Source organism: Solanum verrucosum, unplaced genomic scaffold (genome assembly GCF_900185275.1).
Source record: "Solanum verrucosum unplaced genomic scaffold, falcon-dt-bn FXZP01000235.1, whole genome shotgun sequence".
Classification (NCBI taxonomy): Eukaryota; Viridiplantae; Streptophyta; class Magnoliopsida; order Solanales; family Solanaceae; genus Solanum; species Solanum verrucosum.
In genome coordinates, this window is record NW_026019948.1 from 2739768 (window position 1) to 2756692 (window position 16925).

Below are 16925 nucleotides of genomic sequence, written 5' to 3' on the forward strand. Positions count from 1 at the left end.
CATAAAATACATCAATACTTTGATTGATCGATTTGACTTATTGTGACATTTCATACTTCTAACTAAAAGAAGTCATTTGAATCCCTAATGTCAAGCCCCAAGTTCGAGACGGACAAGCACCTGATGCCCTAAAGATCCAAGAGAACCAACTTATAACTTGTGCTTATAGTACATGTAACTATGATAATTATAAATCTTTGATGAGCATAGTTTTAACACTTCAGATTCAAGAAAGCCTAGGAAGGGGTCAAGCAGGCAACCCACAAGCCCAAAATTAAACCATGGAACCATACACAGGCCGTAAAGGGAACCATGGTCCATCAATGGACTCGTGGTAGGTTTCTAGAACCTGCCTGGGCAAACTCCACATTGACGGGCACTCAGACTGCCCGCGGTGATGATGACGGGTTGTCAAGTGGGTCAATCAGAATGGGTTCTTCCCTAGTCATTGGCTAAGGACAAAAGGGTGTCTAAACGGTCTGTGAAGCTCCACGCAGACCGTGCAGTCGTCCGTGAATGAGACTTGTCAGACTTAGAGTTTAGGGTCAACTTCAAACAATCATATATTTCAGCACAAAATGAATTAAGTGGCCCATGACCTATCAAATTAAATATCTTTGAATTTTCTTTCCAAAGCCATCAAGTTTTCCTAATTCCAAGCTCGGAGTAAAAAGTTATGCTCGAAATAGTGAAGCCTTATCGGGCAGAGCATCTTCAAGACCCACTTGACGGGCCGTGGTGCTCTAGACGGCCTGTGAAGCCTGTCTTGAAGCCATTTCGTCAGCTTTAAGTCATGGTTGCATTGATCTTTTCCCCTATGCATTTGGTTCTTAAACTATGTTATTTAATGCTTAAACTACATCGTTTTACTCAGTCTAAGCCTAATAATCTAGTCAGAAACTACCCAGAACCCTCATTCTTTAAAAAAATCATCTAACTTAGAACAAAAAGAAGAGAAAAGAGGCGATAGTTTCCCAAAGAACAAGCAGAGTTCTTCTTCAAGTTCAACCCCAAAATTTATAGGATTCCTCCGTAGTTTTCGTCACCAGGTATGTGGAATTTCACTAGTGGGTTCCTTTCACCCATTAGGTCCCTAGAATTTAGTCAGTTCTCCAATTTCTCTTAAATTGTTCAGACCTAAGGTTTCCAAAACCTTGGTATGATTTCAGTTGATATAGTTTCCATGATCTAAATAACATGTTTCTTGGGATATTTGCATAATTCCATGAACAGAATTAAGAACCCTAGCTTGTATTACTATCATTACTCATGAATTTTACTTGTTAGGCAAATCAGTTAGAAAAACATGCTTTAGAATTCATATGCCACATCTTTCAGTATATTTTTAAGGCATTCTCAAATAACATGTCAGTATTTTGAGCTACTCAGTATTTCAGTTGCATTATAGCTTTACATTCAGTTAGGAGTAGACTTAGCACAAAGTTGTACTAGGGTTCAGCGTACCTTCAAAGTCCTAAAACTATGTGCTAACGTAGGTTCAGAAGTCCCCTCTGTTCGGCATCAATTTTAGTGATCATGTCTTTATACCCTGGCAAAGCATATTGGGTCCTCTCCATGGGGCGTATAAATCGAACTCCATATTTAGCTCACGTGGTTTATGTCGGTTAATAGTAGCTCCCACAATCATACCCCTATTGCATTGACTATGGTATCAACATTTACTTCAGTATACAGTTCAACATGTGATCTTCATGATTACTACTTGGTCATTGCATCTAGCTCAGTTTTCAGTTATACTTCAGTACAATTTGTTTTTATGTTCAGTCTATATGCTCAATTTATATTGTTCAACTTAGTATCGATATCCTGCATGCTCAGTACATTCAAAGTACTAACGCATATTTTGTTCTACATTGTCCTATGATGTAGGTTTAGGCGCTCAACATCCAGATCGCACTTAGTTTGACTTCCAGCCCATACTCAGAAACATCAGTGGTGAGTCCTCATAGTTCGAGGATGTTTCTTTATACTTCCAGTTTAGTTAACTTATTATTAGTCCTTTTAGTATATTTAGAGTTAGCTGGGGACTTGTCCAAGCAACTCATCAGTATTAGAGGCTTTCAGACATAGAATCGGTGTTCAGTTGTTTTGGGGTTGTTTCCCCTAGATATTCAATTATATGTTCATTTGGAGTCCTTTTAGTTTTGACTCATTTTATAGTTATGCTTCCGCTTACTTAGTATATTTTCAGTATGCTTGTGATATTTCAGACTTAGGGTTAGCTTGGGATCACTGTGATCCTAGGTCCCGTGTTACGTCTAATGGATAGCCTCGGGGTGTGAAAATAGTAAGATACTCTAATAAAAAACCCACATAAATAGGCCCAAAATAAATGTACATGACTTGGTTGTTGAGACACTGATTACTAGAAAACAAGACACAACATGTGCTTTACTTTGACATTAGTCTACAAAGCCTCTATAAGATAGACACTTAAATTATGATGGGACAAGACCTCGTCATACCCCTTAACTATAATATAATTTGAAATATATGATAATGACTTGGCAAAGCCCCGAAGCAACGTGGAGCTCACCAAAGATCATTGAGTATCTTATGCTTATATTGAGAGATTCTATTCGCTTGAGTACTTGTACCTACGACATAAAACACAACACTCCCACAAAGGACGTTAGTACAAAATAATGTACTGAATATATAAGGCAAAAAATAACCATATGTAAAAGAAGAGCTCATGTGAAATCGGGTACAAATGTACAAATATTCTATATAGATAAGGATATGAGACCACCTTTGTTTATACTTGTGGAATCATGTAGCTTACATTCACCTTTGCTTATACTTGTGGAATCATGTACATTACATTCTTTGATTTAGTTTACTCATCTTTGCTTTATAGACTTTGTAGCATGTGACACAATGACCAACTGATTTGTGGTAGAAGAGGATGACCCATGCTGGGCATTTTAATCCCTGGAATGCGGTCCTTATAAATATACAAATAGGGATCGACCCACACTAGCCTTTTAGCCCCTAGGCTGTCACCCATAATAATATAGATTGGGATCATCCCATGCTAGGTATTACCACCCTTGAGTTGTCACCCTTAAGTACAAGAATCAGGATCGACCCATGCTAAATATTTTAACCCCTGAGCTGCCACCAATAATTATATAGATTCACTTTACCTAGTCTCTTTAATCTTCAAGATTATTATTTTAACGTTCATAACTTTTTTGAGATTTAGGACTATATACCAGTGATGTAGACATGTGAATAAATTAATAGAGGCAAAAACAATGATATAGAAAGCAAATGTAACTTTATTGTGATACTTAGGAACTTACATGACTCATGAACTTCATTGGGCACAAAGGATACATACAGATGATCCACGAAGGTGTGTGGCAAGTAATGTCATGTAGAATATGAGTTATTAAGGTGTATAACAAGTGAACAAGTGATTTTGCTTAGAAGATGCTTCATTTAAAACACATTTGGACATTTCACATTGGGGCATACATGCATTTGTAATAGAGACTATAACTTCTCAAATAGAGAGGCAAGGACTATATAAGATGATGCAATATCTATAGTAGACAATGCCAAATGAAAAAGTGCATAAACATCTGAACTATTGAAGCACATGACAAAACCCAAATAAGGGTTGTACATTTCACATAAGGACATGTAAAATGAATAACATGCATAATTTGTATCTGACATATAAATACTTGTAACATGTATAATGTAGGATCTTATTAACTTAATGAACCTCATTTGAATTAGTGGATTACTGCAACTTACTGTTTAAGGTACCTTTGTCAAAATAGTACTTTGAAAGTATAAACACATCAATATTGGATAATGAACACGTATAGAAGTAGTTTGACAGACTTTTGAAAACTTGGACAATATAAGGAAGATCATTAGCTACATTGGAGATTGTACACTCTTACATTGTATCTTTTACCATGAGGATCACTTAGAGATCCCAATTTGTTGGTACACAAACTATAGGATTTCTTGCCAAAAGATATGGAATCAAATAGCCTTACATACCCCAATTCCCAATTCACAGAGCTTACGAAGTGTCAACTTGTCCTTTGACGTGATAATCTTCATCTACAACAAACAATTAATAAGGCTATATTAGCAACTAACCAACCAACTCGGGATATTTCAGCTTATCAAAACAGTAACCGGGCAGTAAGCCCATAACCCTTCTAGTTAAGAGTGTTCTTCCACACATTCTTTTCGCTATAATTATTTACATGGAACAACCTTTCATGAGGTTTTTCGGCACTCCTTGGACTTCATTTATTTATATATATATATATATATATATATATATATATATATATATTCTTGTAATTCTCATGGTCATTAGTGTCTTGTAACTCATATGATCATTAGTTCTTGTAATTCTCATGGTCATTAGTTTCTTGTAACTCATATGATCATTAGTTTCTTGTAACTCATGTAACATTTACCCAATTTACTACTCATTATCTTCCTATTCATTGTAAGGAAGAATTCTCACCTAAATGTTGGTGTTTATGCATTTTAATATTAAAATTACAATATTAAGTGCATATGTTAGTGGATATAAGTTGACAAGAATGTGGTCATTATTGTGGTGTAACTCTTGTAACCACTATTTCCATGATCTACCACTAATTTCACCCATTATTCTACCTCATTATACATTGTAACTTATGTAACCTTTAGGCCATTCATTTACCTACATTATTATCCACATTATTCTAATTCAATACAAAGAAGAATTCCTCCCCTATAAATAGTGGTGTTTCTTCCTTTGTGAAGTGTGTGTCAAAAAAGATGAGAAGTGTGGAAAAATATTGTAGTGTATAGTGAGGTAAGTGTAGTGAAAGAGAGAGTTGAGACAAAGAAAATATTCTGAGTCTTCAACTATATTCACTATATATAAAAGAGAATATTTATATGTTGAAGGAATGTGTTCTTTTGTGGAGCTTTGGACTCTTCAACTAATCCGGAGTTGTTTGAGTTGTACGATGTTTTGGACTGTTGTATTGTAACATCTCGCTAATTGAAAGAACTAGAAAGAGTTAGAATTGGAAATATTCATTTTAGGAAAGAATGAAAAAATCTGGAAATTTGTTAAGTTATGTTAAGTTTGGGTTTTTGGTAAACTTCAAACGACCATAACTCCTAACTCATAATGAGTTAGGCGTTCTTTCAGATATCGTAGGAAAGATCTTGGAATAATATTTCCAACGCCGCCAAGTTTGCTCGATTTCGAGTTCATACGAGTGAGATATGCCTATTTGAAGTTGGGCTGTTCGATTAAGAAAAGTCTAATCCGGATTTTGGTAGGGTATTTTAGTCTTTTCCTTACCCAATTATTTTAATTCGTTTTTTGGAGTTTATTTGGGGTCTAACCAGAATTAGATCAGTTTAGTCAATTGGAAATTCACGCTAGGGCTTGGAGAAAGGAGAAGAAAGTTCAAGATTCGTCGGTTTCTTGGAGAATCGCTTGTGGATTTCGTCAAGGGGTGATCCCTACGAGGTATGTGAGATCACATAGTGTTGGGTTAGTTCACCCACGCGCCAATCATGATTCAATTCAGCGAAGTATATTGATTTGAAAGTAAATCTTATGAGTTCTTGATGAAATTCGTTTGAAATCTTGTGGGTTCTTGTCGTTGAAGTTCCTTGAGTTTGATTCATGATTTTAGGCGTGATTTCGAGTATAATTTGATGTATTTTGATGGTATAGTTGATTCTAAGTGTTTGGGGAAAGAACCAAGTCGAAATAGGGGGTTTAGAGATGAAAAATGAAGAAGAAAAGTTGGAACCCACCTGGGCAAGGGCCTAGGGCGCCGCTCCAGCCAGAGCACCCCAAAAGGGGCTCTGAAGTTTGGGCTCTGGGGAGCCGCGCCAGCCCCTGAAGTTTTGCCTCTGGCGCCCCACGTCGCTCAGAGCGCTAGGGACTCTAGGTTTCCCACCATTTGCCCCTTCTTTTCGTACTAGTTCCTTAACAACGTACCTATGTTTTCTAGTCGATTTCTATACTCTAAGGTACATCTAAACATTATGACATCATCCACAACATGAGATCTTGAACCTTGAATCCATAATCCAATATAAGGAAAGTTAAGATCAAAGTCAAGAGAAATAAAAGTCAAGTCAAGAGAAGTTCTTTGAGTTTTCCAAAAGTCTTTTCTAAATGTTTTTACTTTGTTTTAAGACTTAAAGTTCAAGTTGAGTAAAGAGTAAAAAGTAAAGAGGAAAGATTGAAGTTCATTTCTTCAAAAGTATATGGGGACTATGTATTCCCAAAGAGTTTTAAAATGTTTTCACATTTAAACAAGAGAAGGAAATCTTGATTTCCAAAGAGCCTTTGAGCTAGTTTTCAGAAAAGAGTAAACGCTATCACAATTAAGCAAGAGGGGAAACTTTGATTTCTAAGATAGCCTTTGAGCCAAGTTTTTGAACAATTATCTCAAATCACAGAAAGAAGTATATTTTTAAACATAAGAGCTAGTATCATATTTTTGGAGTAGTATTGAGCACCGATATGGGGGAGAGTTCAGACAATTCACAGTCCCATAAACCATGTAGCCATCATGGGTAGAAAAAAGGTCATACCTTTTAGATGATTCCTTAGTGCTTTTTAGCATAGACTAGTGGATCCACTTAGTAGTCAGGTTCTATACCCTCGGCAAGGTATATGATGGCCCTAGCCGCGTAAGGCAAAATGTTGTATCATCACAATAGCTCTTACGTGATGATTGTCGGTTAGAGAAACTCCTATAGAAGTATTTGTATTCTTATATACACAATTTAATTGTATTTTTACATATATTTTAGAGTTATATTGTATCTTTGCATACACACAGAGTATTATTGTATTTCCAAATACACAGAGTTGACATCCATGTTTTAAAAAGCTTTTCTTTATACTGCACTTGTTTTATGCTACTTTATATTGAATTGAGTTCAGTTAAGTTGAGTTGAGTTGAGCCAGGTAAGTTCCTCAGTTCCTTTCAAGCTTATGTCTTGTTTTAGAATCCCATCACATACTCGTACATTCAATGTATTGATGCCTTTGGCCTGCATCTTTTAATGATGCAGATACAGGTAATCAAGATTAGCATCCAGCGCATCGTTGATTCTAGTTGAGCTCCAGACTTGTTGGTGAGCCTCCTTGCTTCCGGAGGATCCCTTTTTTTGCTTTTAGTAGTTTTAGTTTCATTAGGATGTCATGGGTCTTGTCCTAACATCCATCTCAGTTGTTTAGAGGCTTCATAGACAGTCAAATGTTAGTTCTTGAGTTTTCTATTTCCTGTTTTAATGGTTGAGACTTGAGTTGCCATTTTGGCTAAGTTTAATATTTTTAAAGACATTTGTATGAGTTATCCTTCGAGACTATTTCTTGTGTTTAAGACTTTCGCTGAGTAAGTAAGCCAGACCAATGGTTCGCTTGGGGCCAGTAATGGTTTTCGAGTGCCAGTCCCGCCCAGGGTGTAAGCTCGGGGCGTGACATGTATCCTGGAGGGGACAATATATATAGGGCGGACAATGTGCTTACAAAAACTTCAACTTTAATGGTGTATTGCCACAACCTATGAATCCTTCCCATAACAGCTATACCAAATCACTCTAAGTCCATCCACGAACTCTCATAAATGAATCAATACAATGATACAGTCCTCAACACCCCAGACAATCAAAAGACTTAAATTTACGACTTTCAATCACTATCCCATGAATTCCAATAAACAAGTATGTCTAGAATTCTCACATGAACTAATAGTTAGAGGTTGTGGCAGCACCTTACCTTTGCTGTATCAATATGTTATTCTCCATCAATTATTGTGTTTGTAACCTTATATAAACCACAAAATAGGAGAGGAAAATCAACACAAGCATCACATGAAAATGAGGGAAAGAACCCAAGCTTATAGCATGAAAGTTTTACCTTAATCTTTGTAAGAGAGGGACAATACCTTTGTTGCCAACACCTATAACTCTCTACTTCACTCCCCTTGAATAACTCTCCAATATACTTGAAACCATGGATGAGAGAAGGTGATCTTATGGTTGCTTTGGAAGAAACAAGATGAAAAATACTTAGAACCCTAAATGGAATGTTTGGGTGGCTATTTCATCTCGAGAGAGAGGAATATATGAGCTTGAGAGACTTAAAACTTGGATGAGAGAAAATGATATATTTGTATTAGCTTTTTTGGCTTTAATAGACTCTCTTTTGCCACCTCTCATGTAGTTCATTTGTAGCCACCATTTGTCTTTAATTTAAGCCATATTTAAGTAGGTGATGCACCTACTTTTCCATTCAAATTATTTCTTGTGGGCCTGGACATATTGAGCATTGAACTTTCATTCTTTTCATTTTTTTCTCCCTTTCTTGGACAAATTGGGCCTCAAATTGATCACTTAATGTAGGCCTCCATATGACCCGTTAGTCAAAGTAGGTGATGCACATACTTGGTCTTTTTAACTTGGTCCATATACCTTAAGTAGGTAATGCACATACTTGGTCCTTTTAACTTGGTCCATATACCTTATGTACCGTACGTGATGCACCTACTTGTCACCTACTAGCATAATTTAGTCAAGCAAGCACCTCACTTATTTTACACCATTTTCCCAATCTTTAGTTTCTTTACCAGACCTTAACATTAATACACACTTGACCACTTTTGACTTTAACATCAAATACCATATTTTACTATCTCGAATTCAATTTTTTTTTTAGTTCACTTAGTCGTATATGTGTTGGAAGGTACGGGGTATTACACTAACTTCTATTTTCACGTACAAATAATCATGATTCGTCCATTTTATCTTAAACAAGAGGTCAAATTGGTTTAGTAATGGTCATGAGTGAATATAGTTGATCGAAAACAGTTATTTCAACAATTTTTCATAGCTTAAGCTTATAATATCACCACTAATCATACAATCAGAAGAGTTATATTAATTAGTGAGATTGTAATAGTTAAACATAATCGAAAGAGGTGTTTATACTGTAGAAGAGGATTATAATTGTCAATCAATCACTTTAAACATTTGTTATGAAATTTATTGCTCAAATCAAATAAGTCATTCATTCATTGTCTTGTTTCTTTCTAAATAACAAATATTTCTTCAATCAATTGATTTCTTAATTAGCAATCACTAATAACCAACATAATAAATACCTAATATTTATGAGATCAATAATATAATTGATACAATAGTTGACGAGAGTAAACTTTATTCTACACACATGTTATATACTTGCCAATTTTGATGTTGTTACCAAGAATTAGACAATATCTTTATGCTATTTGTCACTATTACAATATAGATAGCTGATTTCGAATTTCCCTTTTACTCATTATTAAAATTAACTTGGTCTATATCACTCCTTCCCTTTTTGTATAGAATTATGGATAGCGTATGAACCAATCTACAATCTCTATCAATATAACTATTTTCATACAATTCATAGATCAAATGAACATTTTATATTAAATAAAGATGAGATTTTGAGGAACAAGTTGAAAGTCAACTGTAAATATAAAAGCAATAATTGAAAAAAAGTAAAATGAAAACAATAAAAATGAATATAATGAAAGGCTTCGAATAGTTCTAGTAGTGGAAGATCAGTTTGATGAGATAACATCCCGTGCAACTAAGAGATTCCTTAAGGATCATGCACGACACGACCATTTGATAGGCGATAATCAAGCTTGAGAAGATCCGATGACACAATAGAAGCAACAACGAAACTAGAAACTAGAAGATATATGTTATTCAAGAGATGTAAAGAATTTAAACTTCGATAGTGGAGAACCAATTGAAGAAAGTTAATCAACCTTATATCAGGACACAAAATTTAAACTTAACTACAATCAACGAGTTAAATGACTTTCCTAAAGTATACATTATTAATTGATCTTACAAAGTAGCATGCAAGAGGCAAACCTAACCCTCATAAGATCAAATATCTTCAAAATCTAGCAAGATTCGTACTAAAATTATTTAGACTAGTACTAAAAATTGGGCTAAAGCCATTAGGTACACCAAAAAAGTATAACGAGAAAAGTCAAAGATTGACGTATGACAAAAAATCACTAATGGCCATGGACTAACAAATGACAATACATGTAACTTGCAACTTTAAAATATGCAATAATGATCGTAAAATTGCTAGAATATGAAAAATCAACAGATTAAAGGGGGAATTTGCCTCAAGCTTTTTATTTCACATGGTTACGCACTATATTGTTACATTTTATTGAAATCCATGAGGGCATTGCTAAACTGGACCAAATGAGCATTTGGCTAACTTATATAATTTGTCTATTCAATATTATATAAGAGTAATGGAAACACACAAATATTCAAACATAAGAACCATATGAGTTACAAAATATTGAAAATTTTCTGTTAAATTATAAAAAAAATATTTTGGATGTTCTTAGGATGGACACAAAAATGTTCCCATTTTTCTAAACTTAGCACACTTCGTCAAACCCCAAACTCAAGGGATTATAATAATTAGCAAAGTCATAATACAAACATGTGTTTTGCGTCCTACATAATGTCTTACGTGTATCATGTCACGTAGGACGCGTGTATCTATTTGTTCAATTTTTTTTTAAAATAGAAAATTTGAATCATTTCTCAATTTGTGTGTGTCATCCTTGCGCAAGGGCCGTGCTAATCTTCTTTGTATCATTCTAATTTAATTGAATATCTCAAAGAGACTTTTATGTACAAATTTAAATGTTTACTTATGCACACATAAAATTAGACGACATAGATGTCAGTTAAAACCAAATTAAAAACTACATTTATGCATTTAATCATTATACCATTAGCAAACTCCAAACACATTTACACCATATTTAAGTAAAGAACTATTTTCATTAGTTGTATTACACAATTATACTTCCTCCGTCCACTTTTAATTGTTATGTTGTACTTCTCAAAAAGTCAATTTGACTAATTCTCAAAGTTAAATTAGATTATATTAATTTGATATTTTAAACAAAATTTAGATATTTAAACACTATACGAAAAATATTATAAATTACATTTTTTTGCATATTAATATGATGAAAAAATATATCTTAAAATATTAGTTAAAGTTCTTATAGTTTGACGGTATAAAAGGAATGGACGGAGAGACTAACATTTAAGAGGATAAAAAGAGAGAGCAAACAAGTTTTTTGTTTTGGTTTTCCACCGGCTGTCTAGAGCCCACATTGAAGCTTCAATTAAATTCGGATCGTGCACTGACCTATTCGGAGGTGACGTTCTGGTTAAGGGTTTAAGGGCGCCGCTAATACTTTATTACTGAAATAAATAGTAATATAATTTGCCCTCTCTTCCTCTCTCTGTCTCTTCAATTTTTCCATCCAGGCCAGAATCTCTGAAAGGTAATCATCGTCTCTTTAGATTCTCTAAGTAATCTTTTCTGTTTGATGTAATTTCTGATTCAGCTTTTCCCCGATCCCTGCCCTCATTGTTACTCCTTAACTGCAATGGTTTTCCAATTGTTGTTGTTTTGTCTGTGCAACGATGTGTTTACAGTTTCGTGTATATAATTGATGCAATGTTACTCCAATTGATTAAAAACGACTTCTTGTGGAAAGTGCAATTTAGGTGCTTAGATGAAAAAAATATAAAGTTCTTTGTGTGGGAGGGGTTTCGGTTCAATGGATTAACAATCTCAAAATTTTCGGTTCAATTTGGTAAACTGAATTATGAACATCCTAGGCGCTGGTCGTCGGAGAAAGGAGCAGTTTGTCGTTGGAAGGAGTAGGGGATTTGGTCACCGGAAATACAAAAAAAAAGAGAAGAAAATCATTTGGGGGCCAAGCGGTGTAGAATAACCCACCGTCAGGTGGGAGGTACTTGTGACTCTATCAAAATCATAGATGCTTCGTGAAGTAGAAGAGAAATATTCTTATTTTCTTGATTAACAATATACAAGAAATAACTCCTTATATAAGAGTTCTAGATTACCTACAGCTGTAGGTAATCATTCCATATTAATTGCCTTATTAACTGATCTATGTTAAAAAGAGATGCCTTATTAACCAAATTTATATGAGATGTTGAATGCAAGTTCCTAATGTAGCTTAACCAAGGTACCTTTATAGTAGAACTAGAAACACAGGATCATCATGGGATGACCATATTGATATTGAAAAGCTGTTAAACAAAAAAAGAAAGTTGTTTAATGAGGTAAGCGTTTATAAAAATAGAAAATGAGGATGCTATAATATTCCTTTTCTTACGAAGTGATTTCATTAAAGAAACCATCAAGAAGATGCAGTAGTTACAGATATGTCGTTGAAGCTTACAAAAAATCTGGCAACTAACAAAAGCAGACTATGCCAAAACTAAAGAGCTAATAAAGTCCAGAAGTTGAACTGAAGTTACTGAACTGCCAGCTGGATATAAACTAGACCAACTAAAAAACTAGCGAAGCCTCCCCTTCAGAACATCTCCTGTTCCTTTCTATCCATAAACACCAAAACTGTAAACATGTATCATTGTCTAGATGTTCTTGATGGCCTTATCAGCTCTCCATATACACCCGCTCATATAGGCTCTTTGAACTTGTACTCAAGTTCAAAGAAGATAGGCATATGCGGATTCGGACACATATTATCTTAACATTCTACATCTTTGTTCCTAATCTAGCTAAATTGAGGTACCTTTCTAGCACAATTAAAAACATGGGTTCATCGTTGGATGGCCATATTATTTTTGAGAAGGTAACAACGTGGGATGGCCATATTGGGAACTGGAAAATTGATAAATAGCAAGTAAAAACATGTAAGTTCACCAACAAACTAAAAAGCTTAAGAGAAAGGGAAACAAGTTTTTCCAAACCCCTCCATAAGCTCCATCTCCCTTCTTTTACCAAAGTACCAAACGCCCCCATTTTTTTCCTAGCATAACTTGTCATATCCTCCTTTCCCCATGCCTGTTCCTTTTTTTTTTTCCTCGTATTAAGTACATAATAATATCTTAACATATCCCATAGAATTATCTATGAAATTTTCCTTGCTCAATTTCAATGAATTTAGCAATGTTTGAATCTGGACATTGTTAATTAACAATCAAGTCACTAAGAAGTTCTCTTCTTTTTTCCTGGTGTGAGAGCCTTTATGATCTTGGTATAATCTCTCAACTAGCTTCTGCCTTCACAGTTTGCCTGCCAATTTTGTCCTTCTTTTCTCTTAGTTTTCTGGGGATTGGTGCCGTCTTTCTCTCTGATAATTAACTTCCTTTCCTCTTCGACAACCATTCTAGTGCTGCCCCTCTCTACAGTAATCGAAGCCCTCCTCCATACTCGACCAACACTCTCCTCCAAACATTGAGTTTCTTGTTCTTATTTGCGAATTTTAAGCCACACTGACGATGTTCTGGAGATTTGCAGCACCACACTTCTATTTGGCGGCTAATAACACATTCCTTTTTATGTGCATGTGTAAAAGCATTATCTTTAGCTGTGCAGTTACCAACTACTTTCTAGAGGAAAAAGTTGCAATGTTGCCTTTTTTTGTGGTTGCGATTGTGACTATTCCAGTGAGATTTTGGCAGCAGCTTTCTATGTTTCCAAAATAAGATCAAGTTGTTTTTCTCACTTCAATTTTGAGGGGCATGCTGGATTTTCAGAGAATATGTATATAGATCCAAAAACAGAGAAAACTAAACTTGAGTAAGGAAAATATTCTATAGGATATGCTGTTAGGTATAAATAATGATTATCTCCCATATTGTATATAGCGGAAAACTCTTATACAATACCATTCTTGTTTAAGAGGGCTAGCAACAATGTAGAAGATTGGGAACCTCATCCAGAGTATTGTACCATTGAAGTCCTTTATTCAAAAAGGGCAGATCTTACGAGGAGTACTCTGCTAGAAGGAATGAGGGATTGAAGAGGAAGAAGGGTGGGGACACTGGGGATGAGAAAAAATTTGGGAGTTAGAGTTGAATCTTCTAGGAAAAAAAGAGAACCTAAGAAGTTCCAAAGTGCTAGGAAATTAGTTACTTCTGCACCAACTGCAGAGAGGAGAGAAACTCCAAGGTACTTCTTGAGAAGCACAACTAGTAAGGAGAACAAAAAACCTCATTTGCCTATGAGCATGGACAAATTTGTGGGGTTTTCAGAGAGGAGAACTGCAGCCAGAAGAGTTAGGAAAATTTGAGTTGGAATGAACTTGTTTACCTCCTCCAGAGAAGAGTAAGTTCATCCTTTTGATGTCTTACTCTTATGAATAGAGTGTGATCAGCATTGCTTTGTTAGTGCAGTCTATAAAATCATCTCTAAGTTGCTGAATGAGAGAATGAAGACAGTGATAGGGAAATTGGTTTATGCACACCAAATGGCTTTTCTGAGAAGTAGGCAAATAATGAATGCACCATTGTTGACTAATGAATTGGTAGACTCAAGGATAAAGTAGAAGAAACCAGGGATTCTATGTAAGCTAGACATTGAGAAAGCCTATGAGGCTATGACCATGTCAATTGGAATTTCCTCCTAAAAATTCTAAAAGACATGGGATTTGGTAGCAAGTGGATTGGTTGGATCAAATACTGCATCTCAAGTGTGAAATTTTTCCTTCTCATAAACGGAAACACGGAAGGGTTCTTCCAATTTGAGAAAGATCTTAGACAGGGAGACCCTAAGTCCCCTTTCCTATTTTTAATAGCCATGGAGGGGTTGAATCATATGTTCAGGAAGGCAAAGACTAATGAGTGGGTGAGAGGATTTAGTGCACTTGCTGGGAGAGGGGAGGAGTTGGAGATCACACACTTATTCTATGCTAATGATGCTCTTATATTCTGTGAGGCAGAGGAGGCATAAATTAGACACATAAGGACTATACTCACTATCTTTGAGGTCATTTCAGGCCTCCATGTCAACTAGTTGAAGAGTCATCTCTTCCCTATCAGCCAAGTTGACAATCTGCGAGACATTGGGTTGCCAAGTAGATACACTACCAACAAAGTATCTGGGACTACCTTTGGGTGCCAAGAACAAAGAGCTGGAAGTGTGGAATGTGGTGTTGGAGAGATGTGAGAAGAAACTAGCCAGATGGAAAAACCAGTATTTGCCACTAGGTGGTAGGGTGACCCTCATCAAGTCAATACTGGATGGATTGCCTACTTGTATGATGAGCCTATTTCTAGTCCCCAAGAACATTGAGAAGAAAATAAAGAGGCTGAGGAGATCTTTTCTTTGGTAAGGCAATAGGGAAAAGAGAGGCTAAAACTTGGTGAAATGGGATACTCTCACACTCAGCAGAAACCAAAGAGGCTTAGGACTAAAGAACCTAAGTCTCCAGAACAATTGTTTACTCCAAAAATGGCTATGGAGATTCTGTACTGAAGATAGAGCCTTATGGAGGAGATTTATAGTAGGAAAGTATGGTTTTACTTAACCAGTGGACAACTGAAGAGGTTATGGGCACATTTGGATGTAGTGTTTGGAAGACCATTCGAAGACTATGGCCACATTTTAGAAACAACATATGCATTAGTGTTGGGGATGGAATGAAGACAGAGTTCTGGAATGAAATATGGATAGGAGAGAGGACAGTTTGAGAAATCTAATACCTCACCTATATTCATTGAGTCTACAAAACAATGATACTGTGGCACAAGTATGGAGTCAATAGGGTGGAATCTACTGTTTAGGAGATCATTCAATGATTGGGCAATTTAGGAGGCTGCTATGTTATTAGGGGTTCTTAATAATTTCTCAGTCAGAGGTCTGGTAAGTCAATATGGAAGATACACAACAAAGGGGTCTATACAGTGAAATCATGCTATTGGAAGATGAACTATAATGTCTCACTGATTGATTGATGGCCCTGGAAACTGCCTTGGAAGGTTAAATATCCATTGAAAGTCTCATGTTTTGTCTGGCTACTAATCAAGAAGGAATGTCTCACTCATGATGCCCTACAGAAAAGAGGCATGCAAATTTATTCAAGGTGCTTTATGTGTGAACAGAAAGCTGAAGTGAACAACTATCTATTCATACACTGACAAATAGCTGCCAGTATGTGGAATATGTTTTTGTGCATTTTGGGGGTTAGTTAGGTGATGCCAAAGACTACTTTGGAGCTTCTGAACAACTGGCCAAGAGTTGGAAGCAGAGGTAAAAAGGAAGAAGGGTGGAAGCTCATCCATCATGTATCTGGTGGTCCCTATGGGAGGAAAGAAACACTAGGTGCTTTGAAGGACAAAAAAATACTTTTTAGAGGATTAAACACACTGTATTTGTCTTCTATTTTTTTGGTGTAAACAAGATTTGGTGGGGGAGGTGGTAGAAGTAGTTGAGTTCTTAGGGAACTTGTAATCTGATTACCCTTATGGGGGTGTGCCCATCACACTATGGGATGCAATTTCCAATTCATCATTTCTTGGATGATGCATTTCGTTTGTGAATACAAAGTTACCCTTATCTAAAAAAAACATTGCTTTGTCAGTAACCAAAGGAGATAATTGCTTTGCAAAATCTACTAGGTTTTTTTTCGGTCTGCATACCTTGACTTTGTTCAATATCAAATCCAAGATGGATCTCCTTATACACCTCTTCTTCTAAGTCTTCTTGAAGAAATGCATTCTTGACATCAAACTGTTGTAAGTCCCAATCAAGATTAGCTACACAAGATGAAAGAATTCTAATAATGTTCATTTAAGCAACAAAAGCAAATGTCTCTTCATAATCCACTCCATAAGTCTGAGTGAATCGCCAAGCCACTATTTTTGCTTTGAATATTTCAATTGAACCATCAACTTTATGTTTTACAGTGAAGCCCCATTTGTACCCAACCAACTTCTTGTCTGGTGGTGACCTGACAAGTTCCCATGTCTCATTTTTGACAAGGCCTTAAGTTTTCCAATCATAGATT

At 35.7% G+C, this 16925-nt stretch overlaps 1 protein-coding gene and 1 non-coding gene across 3 annotated transcripts in view; one reads left to right on the top strand and one right to left on the bottom strand.

Moving 5' to 3' along the window:
* The window catches only part of LOC125812740 (photosystem II reaction center W protein, chloroplastic-like), a 428451-nt gene that overhangs the window by 140090 nt on the left and 271436 nt on the right, over positions 1-16925 (top strand). The gene's annotated exons all lie outside the window — the stretch shown is intronic.
* On the bottom strand, positions 10645-10746 carry LOC125813655 (U6 spliceosomal RNA). Its single transcript, XR_007442083.1, has one exon. It is a non-coding gene; the product is annotated as a U6 spliceosomal RNA (small nuclear RNA).